General features: G+C 39.6%; 1 protein-coding gene and 1 long non-coding RNA gene across 11 annotated transcripts in view; one reads left to right on the forward strand and one right to left on the reverse strand.

The window, feature by feature from the left end:
• Window positions 1-16,070, reverse strand: part of HECW1 (HECT, C2 and WW domain containing E3 ubiquitin protein ligase 1) — a 248,733-nt gene that overhangs the window by 205,602 nt on the left and 27,061 nt on the right. The gene's annotated exons all lie outside the window — the stretch shown is intronic.
• Window positions 7,757-8,962, forward strand: LOC135288050 (uncharacterized). The gene is made up of 3 exons (XR_010351398.1): window positions 7,757-7,832; window positions 8,279-8,523; window positions 8,814-8,962. It is a non-coding gene; the product is annotated as an uncharacterized LOC135288050 (long non-coding RNA).

Here is a 16,070-nt window from a genome sequence, read left to right on the forward strand (position 1 = left end):
TTGCCTCTAAAATTCACACCTTATGCTGACAAGAAAGTATGTGTCTATGCCAATCCTTTAATCCCCATTCCAACACTGAAATACCAGGTTAAGATCCTCAAAGGCAAAGAAGGACTATTTGAACTGTGATTATCTGTTAATTTCTAAAGCTGTGCGCACCAATTCCTCTTACTTCAGAGAAACATGTTGTAGAAGTAGAGATTTGGAGGTGTTCAACTTTGTAAGTGACTGTGCAAGTGATGGCAATCACCTCCTTTAAGGATTGTTAGAGTATCTCACTGTGATCCAACAAACCAAATGCAAACAGCAGCACTCTAGCAGTTTGCTAAGTATACTTTTTTCTGTGAAGAGCAGTAAAGACTGCAAGGAAGTGACACATCAGGAGTAAAACTACAAACCCCATTACTGGACAAAACATCAGCATTAAAGGATGAAGGATAAAGACACTGAAGGATGAAGACATTGCATGTATTTTGTTACATTGGAACAGCAAAAAATGCTTTAACTGGAACTCTGCCTAAAGTAAACAAGTGAGTTTGAGGTCTAGATCTCAAGAACTCAAAAACTATTCTTTCTGGGCTCAGTTTCTTCCCCAGGAACACACAATAACAACCCCTTAAATTCTTCCCTCTGACCTCAAATAAGAATCAGGCTTATTTTTGCTACTTATTTCCTCTAGTGGCATGAACTCAGGATACACAGTAGCTCCAATCTCTCCAATCTATGCAAGACAGATCCAATCTCTCCAAGAGAGATTTCTTTTGTTCAAGTAAGTTTTCTTACCCAAATTTATTTCTAGTCTCATGGTTAGATATTTCCCTGACTAAACAGGTGACTCGATTTAAAAACACAAACAGTAGAAAAGGGCCTGGCCTCCCCATAATTAGGTCCCTTTAAAGGCCCTTGGAAGACAGATGTACAGTTTCTTGATATTTAAAAATATAGAGGTGGTTTAAGGTTCTGCATGAGGTAGTTCTGAACCACGACATAAACAGAAATCAGGACAATGTAAAAGTCATGCCACAGTACTTAGTGTAGAAACCTCCAAGCCTCCATGCTTAAGGCAGCAGAGAATCACAGTTTATTATCTGACTTCAGACATGGTGGGTAACTTAATTCCACATGGTCTACATCAAGTCTTCCGACTGAAGCCATTTAGTTTACAAGTTCAACAAGTTTAACTAAACTTTGCTAAAATTCACTCCAAGGCTCTGGTTCTGCACAGTACCTGAGGTTTACCTTCACACCTGCCACAGGACAACTGAATTCAACTACTCATGCACCACTTACTGCTGGGATGTCTGCAGCTCAAGCTGATCTCATGAGCCACACACCACAAGCTTTGCGCGACTGAGAACCTAAACTCTAACATGCAAAAAAGCCAAGAGGCAGCTCTGAGACCGACTCAGCTCTGGAGTAAGCTGCAGATGAGAGCAAGCAGCAAATGTGCAAAAGTGTCTTCATGGATGAGGCTGGGCACAATCAGCAGCCTGAGCCAGCCCAGCCTCCTGCTGCTCCTGCTGCATGCATCTCAGAGCACCAGCTGGCCAACCTTGCACAATCTACCATAAAATCAGGACATGTGTCCCAACACAATGTGCAAACACAGAACAGAAGACCAGTTCCAGTCTCAACAAGCCTGTGAGAAACACAAAGGGACAGTGAAGCACTGTCTGACAGTGAGACAAACCATGGCAACTACAGATTAATTACTGATTATTTTTGAGTATGCCACATGGCAAGGAGAAATATGAAAGAGGATGGGAGATGGATTTGTAGTGCTTTTGTTTCAGCTGGGAAAATTCTTCCCAGCATGAAGACAGAATATGAAAAAGTATAAAGGGGTCTTGCTAACATCTGAGGTCATGTGGCAGCTTTTGGATGCTCAAAGGAAGCAATGATGTAAAGCTTCTCCCATCTGGACTTCATTCCCTATTTCTTCCTTCCACTCAAAGAAGAGAAAGGGCGGGGTATTGACACATGCACAGTCAAAGGAGCAGTTAGTATCCTAAGGACCACAGAACCCGAAAGAGAAATACCAAGATTACTGGCAAGAAGATAAACAAGTTTAAGAGAATAATGCAATTTTTTTAAAAGACATTACTTAATCAATGGTGGGATTCTGCAGAGCACACTGGAACTCTGCCTGAAAACTTTGGGAAGCAAAACCAAAGATCAGATTTAAAATACATGTAAAGCAAGATCACAGTCCTTGAAAACTGAATGATCAATCCTGACATGAGGCAAGTCTCGTTCCATTGGGGTAAGCCCTTGTAAATGTTGAATTCAGTACCTCTAGAAAATATCCCTGCCAAGGCTAAAACACTTTGGCGCTCTGAACAGTGAAATAACAAAGATTTTCTTATGAGTAAACCCCAGAAGCTAGAACTTCACAAACAAGACTGAAGTATTCCTCAATAAGAGATCAAAATTAATTTCCCATTCAATTTCTTTTTGTAGAAATATTGGGGATTACTAGAGGTAAGTTGGGGATTACCAGAGGTAAGTCAGTCCTCCAAGTAAAGAATGACAGCAGCCAACCAACTAGTCTAAATTGTTTCAGTAGATACTGATTTCCAAATGACCTTGGTTGGCTGTGTTGGCTATCACAGCTCATTTCCCCATTCTGCCTTCATTGATGCCCAAAAGGCCCTGGAATAATCCTAAAAGTCTATCTTCAAGCAATGGCACAAAGAAAATCTGTAAGGTGAGTGGAAAATAGCTGTCTGCTTTCTTGTCTCACACTTCACACAACAGATGTTTGGATCATCACCTTACACTATGTAATGATGCAGTGTAAGAAAAATATTCCAATGATCAACTGTGTCCTCTGCATAACTTTGCTTGCTAGGATATTTTTGAAAAGGACAAATTGACTTCATTAATTGAAGCTGTGCATCCTGCATTTTACAGGAAAGATGCTCCAACAAGCATGACCTCACTTTGCAAGGAATTGCAAAGTTCCTACACAAAAGAATGTTCTAAGGAGAAAACACAGGGACTCAAGTGCAAAAAAAACAAACCAAGCAAACAAACCAAAACCAACAAACAACAACCAAACAAACAAGAACGCAATGAAGTTGATTAGAAAAGAACAAGCCATTTGGGATGGCTTTGAAGCAGTCACTGCTATGTGAATGACTGTCCTGAGGGTTACCAAAAGGAGGAGTATTCAGTTTTATTTAACATCTTTATTATGAATCCAGCTGAGGGGCTGCAAATGCATTTCTTGAGTCTGCATCTATATGGAACCAAGAGGCACTCTGCCCCTCAGGGTGCTGATGCTGTGAAGTGCACAAACCCAGCCTTAATAGCTCCCTCACATCAATGTCAAGTTTCTCAGAAATCCTAAATCCTTGCACCCTTTTGATGGTCAGAGCTTTATATCAGAGGAGGTACTCAGTTCCTAGGGGTGTCACTTACACGCACTTAGGTTTCCAACTCAAGAGTCTTAGGGAGCCTGGCCTCAAGTCCCTTGAAAGCAACAGCAGTAGAAAATTTGATCCATGGTCTTTGGACCCACCTCCCATAAAATTCACATGGAAAAGTTAGTACTTCAGATGGAAAGCAAATGGTACACGGAATATCCAACAACTCAGCTCTTTCAAGCTGGATAAAGCACTATGAAAAGTCCTTTAATAAGAAGGTAATAGCAGAGAAACTTCTTGGCCTGGCTTTGAGATAGGTGAGATAATCTGTTGGGTCATTTTCATGACAGATTCTTTGATGCTCTGCTTAAAATGAGCCTAGAAGCCTGAGCGAATACAAATATCTAACTCTATTTTGAGCCTGAATAGCTGAGGTCATTAGAACATTCAAACATCTCTTTCAGCCACCAGATACCTGGAGCCTCCTAATCATAGATGAGCACCAGACTGGGGTGACACACCACCATGGACACACAACAATGGGGAAGGGGTTTTTTCACTGAGCAAATGGTAATAGAAGTAGAAAGACAACATAACTAAGAATAGCGATGTTGTGGTAATTGTTTATGGAGTTTATCCTTTGCTGCTTTGTCTTGTTTCACACAGGACTGATTTGCCAAAATGTTTCCATGACTCATTGTCTGCTGGTAGGACATGGAGCAGCTTATTTAATAAAAAAAAAAAACAAACAGAACTACAGCCTTTTGCATGGAGACAGCTGCTTGTACCTACTAATAACCTACTAACAGGACTGTACAATGCACCAGCTCTAACCTAGAAAGGATCCACTGGCTTAAAAATGTTGCTTATCTGGTAGCTCTCTTGCTGCAGTTAAGGAAACAACATTTTTCTCCCTTCACAAGAGCATGAAGGGCTGTCCTCTCCAAAGGCACAACATGATAGTCTCCTAATTCTCATCATGAGGATATTGAACAGCTACTTCATTACCGACGTATTTCAGAGGAAAGATGCCAGCCCTTAGGATAGCAATCAAATTTAGAATACAAGTCCCTTTGGTTACTAAAGCGCAGCCAGCAAAGACACTTGTGGCTCAGAGTTTAACCAGCCTGAACAGCAACTGACATTTTAGTTCAGTTTAGAAAATGAACCAACACAGTTCACAACACATAACCAAGCCTGATAAAGGCCAGACTAGAGTATGCACTGGAGCTATGACTTACACAGAAGATTAAACTGGAAGTTCACATAGCATCCCTACCGGCCTTAAAACTTCATATTGCATTTTGGGAAGACCTCTACATTAATTCCTTTTTAACTTCCAAAACAAAGTTTCTCTGTAACTTGTACGTCCTCTTAGCAACACTCAGAGCCTGCTGGCTCAACCTGTGTTGTTATTAAAAAGCAATTAATAACCTTTTTGCCACTAAAAGCACTAATGCATTACTAACATAACACATTTGCTTAAAAGAACAATGAACACAAGGTGATTGGCCTTGACTCCAGCAGCAGCTGCTCTGAAGAGTTCATCTAAAACGTGCATTTCCCAGCAAGACATGAATCTGACCCACATCATTTCAGCAGCATTCTGGGGGAATTTAACTCACAAACCTGCTGCTGGTGGGTGTCTTCAGTTTGTCCAATAGCTCTCCAGGTTTGGCATTTGGTTTTCAGGCTTGAGTTCTGTTCCCTCCTCTGCTCAAGTGGAGATTCAACCACCAATATCTACACTTCCTACTGCAGGACAGCTACGAGAGACACTCCCTCAGCAACTCTGGGTGAAGACATTCCACTATAGATAAAATACCTAAATATCAATAGAAGGAAAAACAGTGCATGAGACTAGCCCTCAGCATCACCTGTAAGGATGCTCACTTGCCAAGCAAAATCCTTCATTCTCTGTTTCTGTTCCAATCCAGTTTCAGTCATTTATATAAAATTTAAAGAGAGGGGCTTATGAACACTCCTCATCTCCAGATTAGTTTTCAGCTTTGTGGTTAAAGTGACTAATGGGACACACAAAATTAAAGAAGCCCTCAGGAAATAAGGGGAAGCAAATACAAGTTTCCACCTTCTAGGTGACAACATAAAATAACAAAATCCCAAGAAAAAAGGGGCCATGACCATTGGTGATTTTGCAAACACAGGAATTTCCTTCTTTTGTTTTCCAAGCAGCTGCTGAAAACAGTGCTTGCTATATGTTTTCCTTTAAATTGAGTGGAAAAATGTTTTTTAGAGAAAAGGGAAAAACTTTATACTTAGCCTAACCTCAGCTGGGATTTTTTTTGTTTTGTTGTTTTGGCTTTTTATTTTATTTTATTATTCAACTCATTTGACATATTTTTTTTAAAAAACTCAATTATCTGGGCAGGCCAGTTATGAATATTTGGCATGTTAATACATCTACTCTGAGCCTTTCATTAAACATATACTAACATCAACAGATGTCATGCATGCAGATCAAAGGCAAATATCCATTTTGAGTGTAACCCTGAAGCAGTTCTGTCTTTGCAACAAGGCAAGAATCCACTTCATTCTTGTAAATCCATCTGTCATCAGAACACCTCAAAGCTGCCATGAATATGAACACCACAAATGAAAACATACATGAGGCTTTATTTGAACAGATGATAGTCAAAGAGCTGCTCCTCAGCTAGGGGTAATGCTAAACATGAGAGGATAACCCACATACAAAAATCTCTGGTTTGCACCAGGAATGATGCCTACTTCCACTAACATGACTGCGTTAACACTTTGTTTTTCACACAGAAAAGAGTTTAATGGGCAAAACTTAAGCACAACAGGAGACATCAGTTTCTGTCAAGTCTCTGCAATGACTCTAAGACCAACTGGACTTGGTAAATTCAAGTTCATGATCCCAAATCTGACAAGGTTTGAATATTCCACACATGTCTCAGTAAGGCCTAAGTGGCACTGAATTATGTACAGTGACCCCAAACATAGCCAAATAAGTTTTTTTGAAGCTTATCAACACTGAGATTTTGTGTAACAAATGCATTACACACCTGAGTTGTGAAAGTAGGGTTTTACATACTAGTATCTGGTACTCACTTAGTAGCCCAATCACTGGCTCTCCTGATTGTTTTCAAGATGTTTGTTGCATTTGTATCTACTGTATGACTTTTTATTTTAATTTTCTCTGTAATGATAAAGATATTTGCTAACATTCAATATTCAGTAACAGAATCCAAATACAGTGCCTTTTTGTCACATGGGATGCATGTGAGTAGCCAGGAAAACAACTTTAAGCCTTTGATGGTACAACCTTGAATTAATTTGAGATTAATATCTGAATCTTGGGAAAATAAATCTGTCCCTTGTCTTGTTGTACTGACTCAGATTTCCTCCTAAAGCATCAAGTACCACACTGGAAACACTAGATCATCGTAAACTTTACAGAAGAATTTTTAGCCTTTTTGGTTTGGGTTCTTGTTTCATTACTTTTAACCCTCATTTTCCAGGTGTCTGACTTCCATGATAGTGGAAAACCATACCCAAATCAGTCAAGACAACATCTGCCACTTTCACTTCTCCCAGCACCGTGAAAAAACTGGAAAGATCTCCAACTTTCACCTTGAATCACCTCCAGGACAGTCTTATTTTGTCTGTTGTTTCTTTAAATCTATTTTAAACACAATTGAATGTATTTATTTGGTATTTTAAAATAAAATGTTTGTTGATAATATCAAAATAGAACCTCTAAATTACACAGAATAACTATGCAAATCAGAAGCTTGGCAGCCGAATATTATGTGGGTATTTATTATGGGGAAACCAAAAGCCTAGGCAATGCAGTGAACACAGATCTGAAATACAGTGCTTTTAAACATTGGCAGTCTATTATCACAGCCAATATTATTTCTAGGACTTGTTGAAGAAAAAATCTTTATATTACAGTCTGCTCTTTTCTCACTGCAGTGGACTAAGTCAATTTTAATGCTGTGCAAATAACACTGATCTCTGTGAAAAAGGGACCTCAGGTGGAACTTCTTTATCAAGAAAAACTTGGTGATGCCCCACAGTGATTCACAGCTTCCTTTTTACTGTTGGAATGCAGGAAATCCATAAGTTCTTTTAACTTCCAGCATGAGAAATCCTTCACTCCCCACTGCAAGGGGAAAGGTCATTCTTCTATTAGAGAAAGTTTTGCTCTGATCTTTAAAATACAAATGTGAAGCCAGCCAGAGCCCTCAAGACGATGACAAAACTGCTACACAAACTCACACACCTGACATTTCCAGCCCTTCAGCTCATTAAGGGAGTGTACCCCAGGTCACAATGCATTATGACAGCCCAAATTCCCAAGTATTACCATTTGACAGGTAAGCTTAAGGTGCACCAGAACATCAGTGTGGGTCACAGTGCAGCCTGCACATCCATTAGGCAAGGCCTCCCTGGAACAATAGCAGTCACAGCCATGGGGAGGTGAATCCTGGGATCTGCCATTCAGGAGGCTGTCAGTCATTCAGCAGGGAGGGCAAAGGGCAGAAATTCAGATTTAAAAGGAAGAGAAATTTGTGGGACAGGGACAGCAGTGGGACTGAGTATTATGATATTAATGTCTGGTGCACAAAAACCATGTGCTTAGTCCAAGTGCTACCACAAGCAATACCTTACTGTATTTATTCAGCTCTGAAGAACAAAACTTCTCTAAGTGCTAGGCTTAAGAAATAATTGGACACCCAGACTATTATTTAACAAATATCATTGATAGAACACTCTTTCCTAAATCCAAAAGTCAGTAGATGAAATTTCAATTCAAACAAAATCAGATACTTTCTAGAGATAACCTCTAGAGAGGCATATGAGTATCTAACAGCTATATTTGTTACACCTCATAAACTGAATGTGGCTTTCTTCTTTGCCTCCAGGTAACAGTCATACATTTAACACAGCTATCTCATCTTCCATGGATCTTTGCCAGCCTCTTGCCAAGATAAATTTTTCTTACCTTCATATCAGCTCAAAAGATTTTCTCAGGAAGGGGAAGAGAGGGAAAAGTTGTCTGGGCACCCCAAGCATTATGACATTCAAAATGATAAGGCACAAGCACAAATTTGTGTGCAAAGAGCTCTCTATCAGATGCTGCCAAACTGAAAGAACAAATTCTATAGAGGTACTGCCTACAGTGTTACTAGACTCTCTGTGTGACATTTAGACTCAGTGAGACTCTGAGACTCATGCTCAGGGCAAGATGTTTCAGGTTGATTACCTACTCAATTAGAGTGTACTATAACCAGATTAAGGAGATTGCTCTATCCTTGATTACTTAGAGTGGTTTTGTTCATACCATTTATAGAGATTTGAACAACTCGAGTGAATATATTATATTTTCTGTTACTGTTTTCATTCTTCCAAAGAAATATTCCAAACTAATTGAAACCTTTTTTTTTTTTCCATGACCAGCACATCATAGCTGTTTGAATTGGAGCATGCAGTAAGCACTATCACAGCATCACACCTCTCTGGCAGTCAGAAATTGCAGTTTCAGAGAGACATGCCTCAGGATGGAAACTTAACTTTTGTGAGAAATTTGGTGCAAAGAAAAGGAGTTAGGAGGGATAAAGGGAGAAATGGAACTATATTTAATAAATTAACAAAAATCCCTACGAATTATTAGACAATACACAATTGAAGCGCCTGAGCCAGAAAGTACTGCAAGCTGGGAGAGTACTGGCAAAGGACCATTAGCCTGGGACGCTCTTACCTTTCATTAAGTAAAACATATGTTACTGGCTCATGAGGAAGGAACTGCACAAGGGGAACCTTTCCATCTGATCCAATACAGCTGCTCTCATGCTTCCAAAAGGAACTTCACCACTGTGCACCGTATCTGTTATTAAACTTAAACTTCTTATCCTACAGAGGGTTTTCAGTCGCTCTAATCACGAACTAAAGTAAGTTGGACTCATGAAAGCAAACTAAACTTGCTAAGTCTTTCCAGCTTTAATGTTGTGAAGTATTTTTTGGCAGATAAAGAAATAAACTGAAAATGTATTAATTTTTAATTTTAAATTATTACATAGCCAGACATCTCTGCCTGTAAACAGGACCCCAAAATTCTTGGTTTTCAGCAGTTCTAGTCTACAGCTATTATGCATTCATACATTATATTAATACATACAGAAATATGTATTTGTTGTCCCATTGAAACACATTTTTCAAAAAGCATTTTGTATTGTACTAAAATTACCTCCCAGAGAAGTAAATGTATAAAATTTCCTTGATATGAGTGAGAGTGCTCTTAAGCCAGTCATCCAAAAGACGCTACTCTGAAAAGCATAGTTTGTACTGAATACTCAAAAGCTCAGCAGAACAGGGCATATTGCAATTGGGCTTTTACATGACCGTACCAAAAGAAAAGCTACCCCTTTATTAGAGTTATGTACTCTGTCTTAATACATGGCACATCCTTGCCTCTAAATGGCAAATCCTGAAAATCAAGAGAAACATCAAAGCTACCAACAGCAGAATTCATACACTGCCAATATATCCTTCCGTGTATTATTTTTTACTTTGCTGTGATATGGTCCATCTGCACAACACATAGCCATGCTTGTCCGTCATGACAACTTACCTGTCTTCTTTCACATCTCACCAGCCTTAAATGGCTTAAATGATTACAACTTTTACCTTCTGGTGTGGGTGGGGGATAGAGTCATTGTCAGAGCTCAGTGCAGCCTGAGATGAGGGAGGTGAACATTTTTGCTGCACAGTTGCAGTGGAGCAGGAGGGCAAAGGCATCTCCTAGCCAGAAGCACATAGAAATGTTCATCTCTACAAGAAACCACACACACTGCTGCCACTCAGAATCAGGCCTCATGTCACCGTGGCAAAGCCATTTAAGTGCCACTGGTTATCAATGCATTATTAGCTCCATCTTTTGTGGACACAAAGAAGTGTTTTCACCCCTCGTGGCTCCCTTCATCAGCCAGTGTCACAGTGAAAAGTTACTGTGTGGGCACAGCCTTTTAATTAAAAGCCTTGTTAAGCTCTGCACAGCGCTTATTTTTAAAGCGGTGCATGAAATGAAAAAGGAATATCTCCCAGCACAATGTATTCCTAGGAGCCTCTGATAATTAGGGCAGTAACTTAATTTTCACATTTTGGTTTCTGTTGGGGTATGTGCCAATTAGGAAGCTTCTGTGACGTTCCTGCCTCCCAAAAATTTTCTCCTTCTTAAAAATTCATGCAGAGCTTATGTACAGCTGCCTGCAAGCTCCATTTATGCTACAGCAAACATTAAATATTAAAGTGTCCATGAAGAAGTATTATGTAAGCTACCACCAATTCACTAGCACTAACCGGTGCCTTTTTAATCCACTGATCCTGGTGCCGTACACCTCCCGTTTGGAGCCCAGCCCACATATGATGCCGGTTTAGAACTACAACCCAATGGGAGTTCAACCATGCAGTCCTGGCTGCTGAGACAAGGACATCTTCAGCTGCACCCCTGGCACCATCCCTGGCCACTGCCCAGGACATTGCACTCAACAGCTTCTGGACAGCACAGGCAGAGCAACTCCTTATTCCCCTCCAGGGACAGCCAACACTCTCTCTACCTTACAGCATGGAAGGACTGCCTAAGCCTGCTGAGATACCCACTCTTCTGTACCCTTTTGCCTTTGGTATCATCTCACACTAATTGGGACTTCACTGCCTCACTGATGCTGTGCTCTCTTCTCAATCTGCAACTTGCTCACCTGTCCTCTCAGCCTTCTCCCATGCAGGATCACACAATCACTTAGGTTTTAAAAAGACCTCTAAGATCATCAAGTTGTTATGAATGAGGTCTTATATGTCTAATTTAATAAACCACAAGATTAAAAATTAACAGCAATTTTAATTGAGCAGCAATTTTATATAAAATAATTCAATCAAATATAATCAAGTAGTTACAAAAAGAAATTTGGCAGCGGTTCAGGTAAAGCATAAGCAAAACCGATTGACTGGGGTATGAGGACAGCTTCCCACCCTACCTCACGTACAAAAGGCAAAACTATCCACACACAACTTATACACTGCATGCTAATACATATTCATCAATATTTTCCTGTAAATCTCCTCCTATTGTCAATTCTTGAAATCTACGTCACTATGCTGCACAGCACATGCTCCGCTTGTTTCTAAGGGGTCTTCTGGCTCCTTGGTGGTCGTTTCTGACAAAGGCTTCTCCTCATTGTCACCCTCCTTTGAACAACCCCACAGTTGCACATGTGCCCCAAGTCTTGTGTTATAGAAGCCAGCATTATATTCCAAAAATAAGCTTTATTCATTCATAGATCCCTGGAATCATCCCAGTTTTGTCCATTTCAAGGCTGATTCTCTAATTATCCTGAGGCCTAGTTTGTTTTGGAATTTTCCTTATCTCAAACTACATCCTCCATCCCATTTTCTCATGAACATCTGAAAACATCTGTTTTGTGATATTAATTACATATCCTTTTCCTCTATTACTTTTTAACAAAAATTTTCTAAAATATCAATATAGTTACAATTGTTAACACGAATCACATTCATTTATCACTAAGTCGAAACACTAACTCAGCACTGTCAAGTTCACCACTAAATCATGTCCCTAAGTGCCATATCTACACATCTTTTAAATACCTCCAGGGATGGCAGTTCCACCATTTCCCTGGGCAGCCTGCTCCAACACTTGACCACATTTCCAGTGAAATTTTTTTTTCTGATTTCCCATCAAAAGCCCTCCTGGCACATCTTGAGGCCATTTTCTCTCATCCTGTCACTTATTACTTGGGAAAAGATACCAACACCACACCCGCACTTCTCTCTTTGCAGGTAATTGTAGAGAGTGGTAAGCTCTTCCCTGAGTTGCCTTTTCTCCAGGCCAACCAACCCCAGCTCCCTCAGCTGCTCCTCATCAGACTTCCATGTGCATAAACAGGGTAGCGGCTCTGAAATGAAATCAAGCCCAATTCAGTACTGTGATTAAGTATATGCTTGAATTTTTAAGTATCATAACTGAAGTATAAAATTTAAACACACATGGAAGCTCAACTAGAATTATAAAAGAGCAATTCTAGCTAGTTAAGGTGATTTTTTTCTGTAAAAATTAAAAACACACAAGACTACCACTCCTCGAAATATCTCAGTTTTGTCATTTGCTTTCATCTCTAATTAGGGCAAACCTCAAAATATCAGCATTTTTAACAGAATAAAGCATTTAGAAAGTACTGTTTTAGATGGTAAGTATTCCATTATTCCCCAGCTGAATGCCTTAGCATTATGGACTAAATAGCAAAGTCTTAATTTGAACTGGTTTGTCATTAAATTGAACTGGGTCTAGGCTGGCCCCAAGGCCACATTTGGTGCCACAAAGCCTCCCATTAGCATCTCCTGACCTTATTATCCCCAAAGGGTTGATGTTCCTAGCCACTTTACATCTCACTGCACTCAGCATACAGGGAGAACCTGTGATCTGTTGGGAAGTTGTTTAGGAAAAAGGGAAGACGGAGTTTTTTTGAAATCAATTTCTGCACTCCTCCCTGAGTGTACATTTTAGAAAAACATACAAAAAGGACTAAAGTTTTAGATGTGGCAAAAGCCACGCAAAATTTGAGGAATCATTTAAATTGTTACTTACAGGATAAATGAAAATACCTGTTACAATCTGTCTTTAGTGTGTTCTACCTTTGCTTCATATTTCAAATTTCTATTTCCTGTGTATATATTGAGACAATGATCAAGTCATGACTCCAGTTCTCTTTGATAAGGTAAGTGTATCAACACATTAAACAGGTCCAGCATGGACCTGTTCCTGGTCATTTGTCCTGGTCATTTGTCCCCCCGTGAACTCCTCCTCCTCATTCTTTCTAAAACTTTCCTGCCCCATGGGCACAAGAAGAAGATGCAACGCAGAATGAAAGCCTTTATGTCAGCAGTGTTTTTCCTATTTACCATTACATTTGGAGACCTCAGTTATATGGTTTGTATGTATTTAATGTGTCACATTGATTCTGTATCAACCCAGTGTCTCAATCAAAATGTTGTACAGCAGCAAGAGAAATGCCTTACAGTAGTCTTGGTGTATTAAATCAATTGCATAACTTTTCTTAACAGCAAACAAAAAAAAGCCCAATTTGACATGATTTTTTTTGTATGCATCAAATCCCAGATGGGTTAGATTTCCTTATGCTACCCTTCCTTAGAATGCATAAATCGCATCCCAAAATTTCTGCTTGGCAGAATAAATAACAGGTAATAGACAAATAAGTGGCTGGGTTGTACCATTCCTCCTTCAATATCTACAAAACAGATCCCTTGCATAGTTTTTCTGAACCTCTCCAGGGCTCTGATATATAATAAAACTTGTATTAGTGGCCTGCACAACACATCAGTAAGCTCTTTTACAACTTACTGATCAGAGTTTCTGGATTTGTTGATTTCCTTAAATGCAAAAAGTTTCTATTTGCTGTTCCCCATAGGGTACCATATAAGCAATATGACCAAGAGACATACACAAGAAAACAGACCCTGCTTAAGGCTGAGGTCAAAATGTTTTGACCTGGATGAAGAAAACTAAAGCAGGTCAGAAATGGCAGTATTCCCCCTGCCCTCCAAAAATCTCCTTGAGGAATATATATTAAGAGCTACACAATTTTCTGAAAAATAAACTCAAATGAAAATTCCATATATTTATTCCTAAATGAATGATTGCATGCAGATAATGTATACAACCATGCTAATCTCCCTTATTCTGCCTCCCTATCTTTTATTATATCTCATCTCTCTTTAAGTTTTAAGTGGCCTCTTACACATTTTTTTTGAATGAATAGAACGAGAAGCTGTACAAGGGGGTGAAGAGAATCATGTCTGGCGCCCTCCAGAGAAGACTGTCCTCTTTGCTCTGGCCATGTTGCAGCATGTACCAGTGAAAACTCTGTTTTCAGTTATAGAAAAAAGCTCTCATTGTGCATTCCTGTGGCTATTAAAAAATCACTGTCAAACGCTAAAAGGTAGAATTCTTTCAGATTTTCATTAGATGTGGGTAGCCTGAACAAAACAAAACAATGTTTTTATGTTCTGGGCTGGTCCAAGAGAAAGAAGGTAAATAGTAGATGCTTCAATAATGCTTCACTCTACCCTAATATCATGGGCAAGTCAAGGAAAACAGAATATGGGTTCTAAACTGTACAAGCAATAATAAATCCAGTTCAATTGGTTAACATTAAACACATTTTCCATGAAGAATGGGGGGAAAGTGTGCAGAGTTCATTTGAGGAAGACAGGAGCACTGGCTGGCCCCAGGCTCCCTACGCAGGACAAGAAGTCAAAAAACTACTCATATCCTCCCAACTTCCTGTGGCAAATTTCAGCTTATGATCAGAAACTCTGCTTCAGAACCTGCCCAAAGCCTTACCCGGGGAAACAGAAAAGGCAAGAACATGAGTGGAAAACAACATTAAAGAGCAGGAGCAGCACTGCGCAAAGCTACAGCAAGGAACAGCAGCTGAAACAGTCTCTACCATGCAGATGATTTTTGCTCATTTTCTGAAGACAGCAGAAAACCCACATTAAGAAGGACTATCCAGTCCTTTCCCATCTTCCCACCTCTTCCCGAGCCTATTCATCCCTTCTCAAACAATTAGCTGAATTCTGAAACAATACAGAATTGTATTTTCTGTCAAGAACAGTGAAAAAATGGTGGTGCACCAGAAGAGGTCCACCCATCAAAGCCTCATTTATATATTTTTCCACAGTTAAATGGAAACAGACTTGTAAAAAAAAAATGCATTTAATTCCTTAAGTTCCTCAGATGAAACCAGTATGGAATATACACAGTGGCTATACCTCTGCAATTCTCCTCAAACCACTGTAAATGGAGTTTGAACAACTCAAACCCCTGCAACACCCAAGCAAGCTCCTGCACCATTAACTCCTTTTACACTGATATACCACTGTTCAGGATTTGTTGCTGGGATTTAGTTACTTAAGGGTTTTTTTATCTTTTTAGCTAACTTAGGGGCATAGAGCACACCCAAAACCCCACAGCAGTAGAACATAAATGAAATATACCACCACCTCCAGCTACAAAACTGCAGGGCACACTTTTCACTGCTCCGTACCACCAGACCTGTATCTGCTGTGGTAGACAGGATTTTGAACAGGTTCACCACCTGAACATGTGCCATTCCCCCAGACAGACACCAAGTATCACACTGTGATCACACTGCCAACAGCACCTGGAAGAGTCACATAAAACCTAACTCTCATATCTTCACAAACCAGTCCCTGCTGTGACAATACAGTGTACTAAACTTTCATCACCAACTTGCTGTTAGTTAAACCATGTGCTTCTCTCATCTCTCAACATTGCATTTTTCCATACTTTTAAAACTTTCTCTAGACAATAACACTGTTCAGAGATTCCATAATTGGTTAAAAACAACATTACCTTTATGGGTATATTAGCAAAAAGATTGTGAAGTGGCAATCACAGTATCTACTTCAGAAAACTTCAGAAAGCAGATGAAGTAAATCCAATGTGTTTTGGGACTCATGACTGTTTGTGAATAAAAAAGGAAGTAAACTTCGAAACTCAAGAGATCCCTTTGGTCTATATCACAAAAATCTAAATGTAAAATCACACAGTTCAATTAAATACACACACACACACAAAAATAAGGCCTGTGCCAACTT

Source organism: Passer domesticus, chromosome 1 (genome assembly GCF_036417665.1).
Source record: "Passer domesticus isolate bPasDom1 chromosome 1, bPasDom1.hap1, whole genome shotgun sequence".
Classification (NCBI taxonomy): domain Eukaryota; kingdom Metazoa; phylum Chordata; class Aves; order Passeriformes; family Passeridae; genus Passer; species Passer domesticus.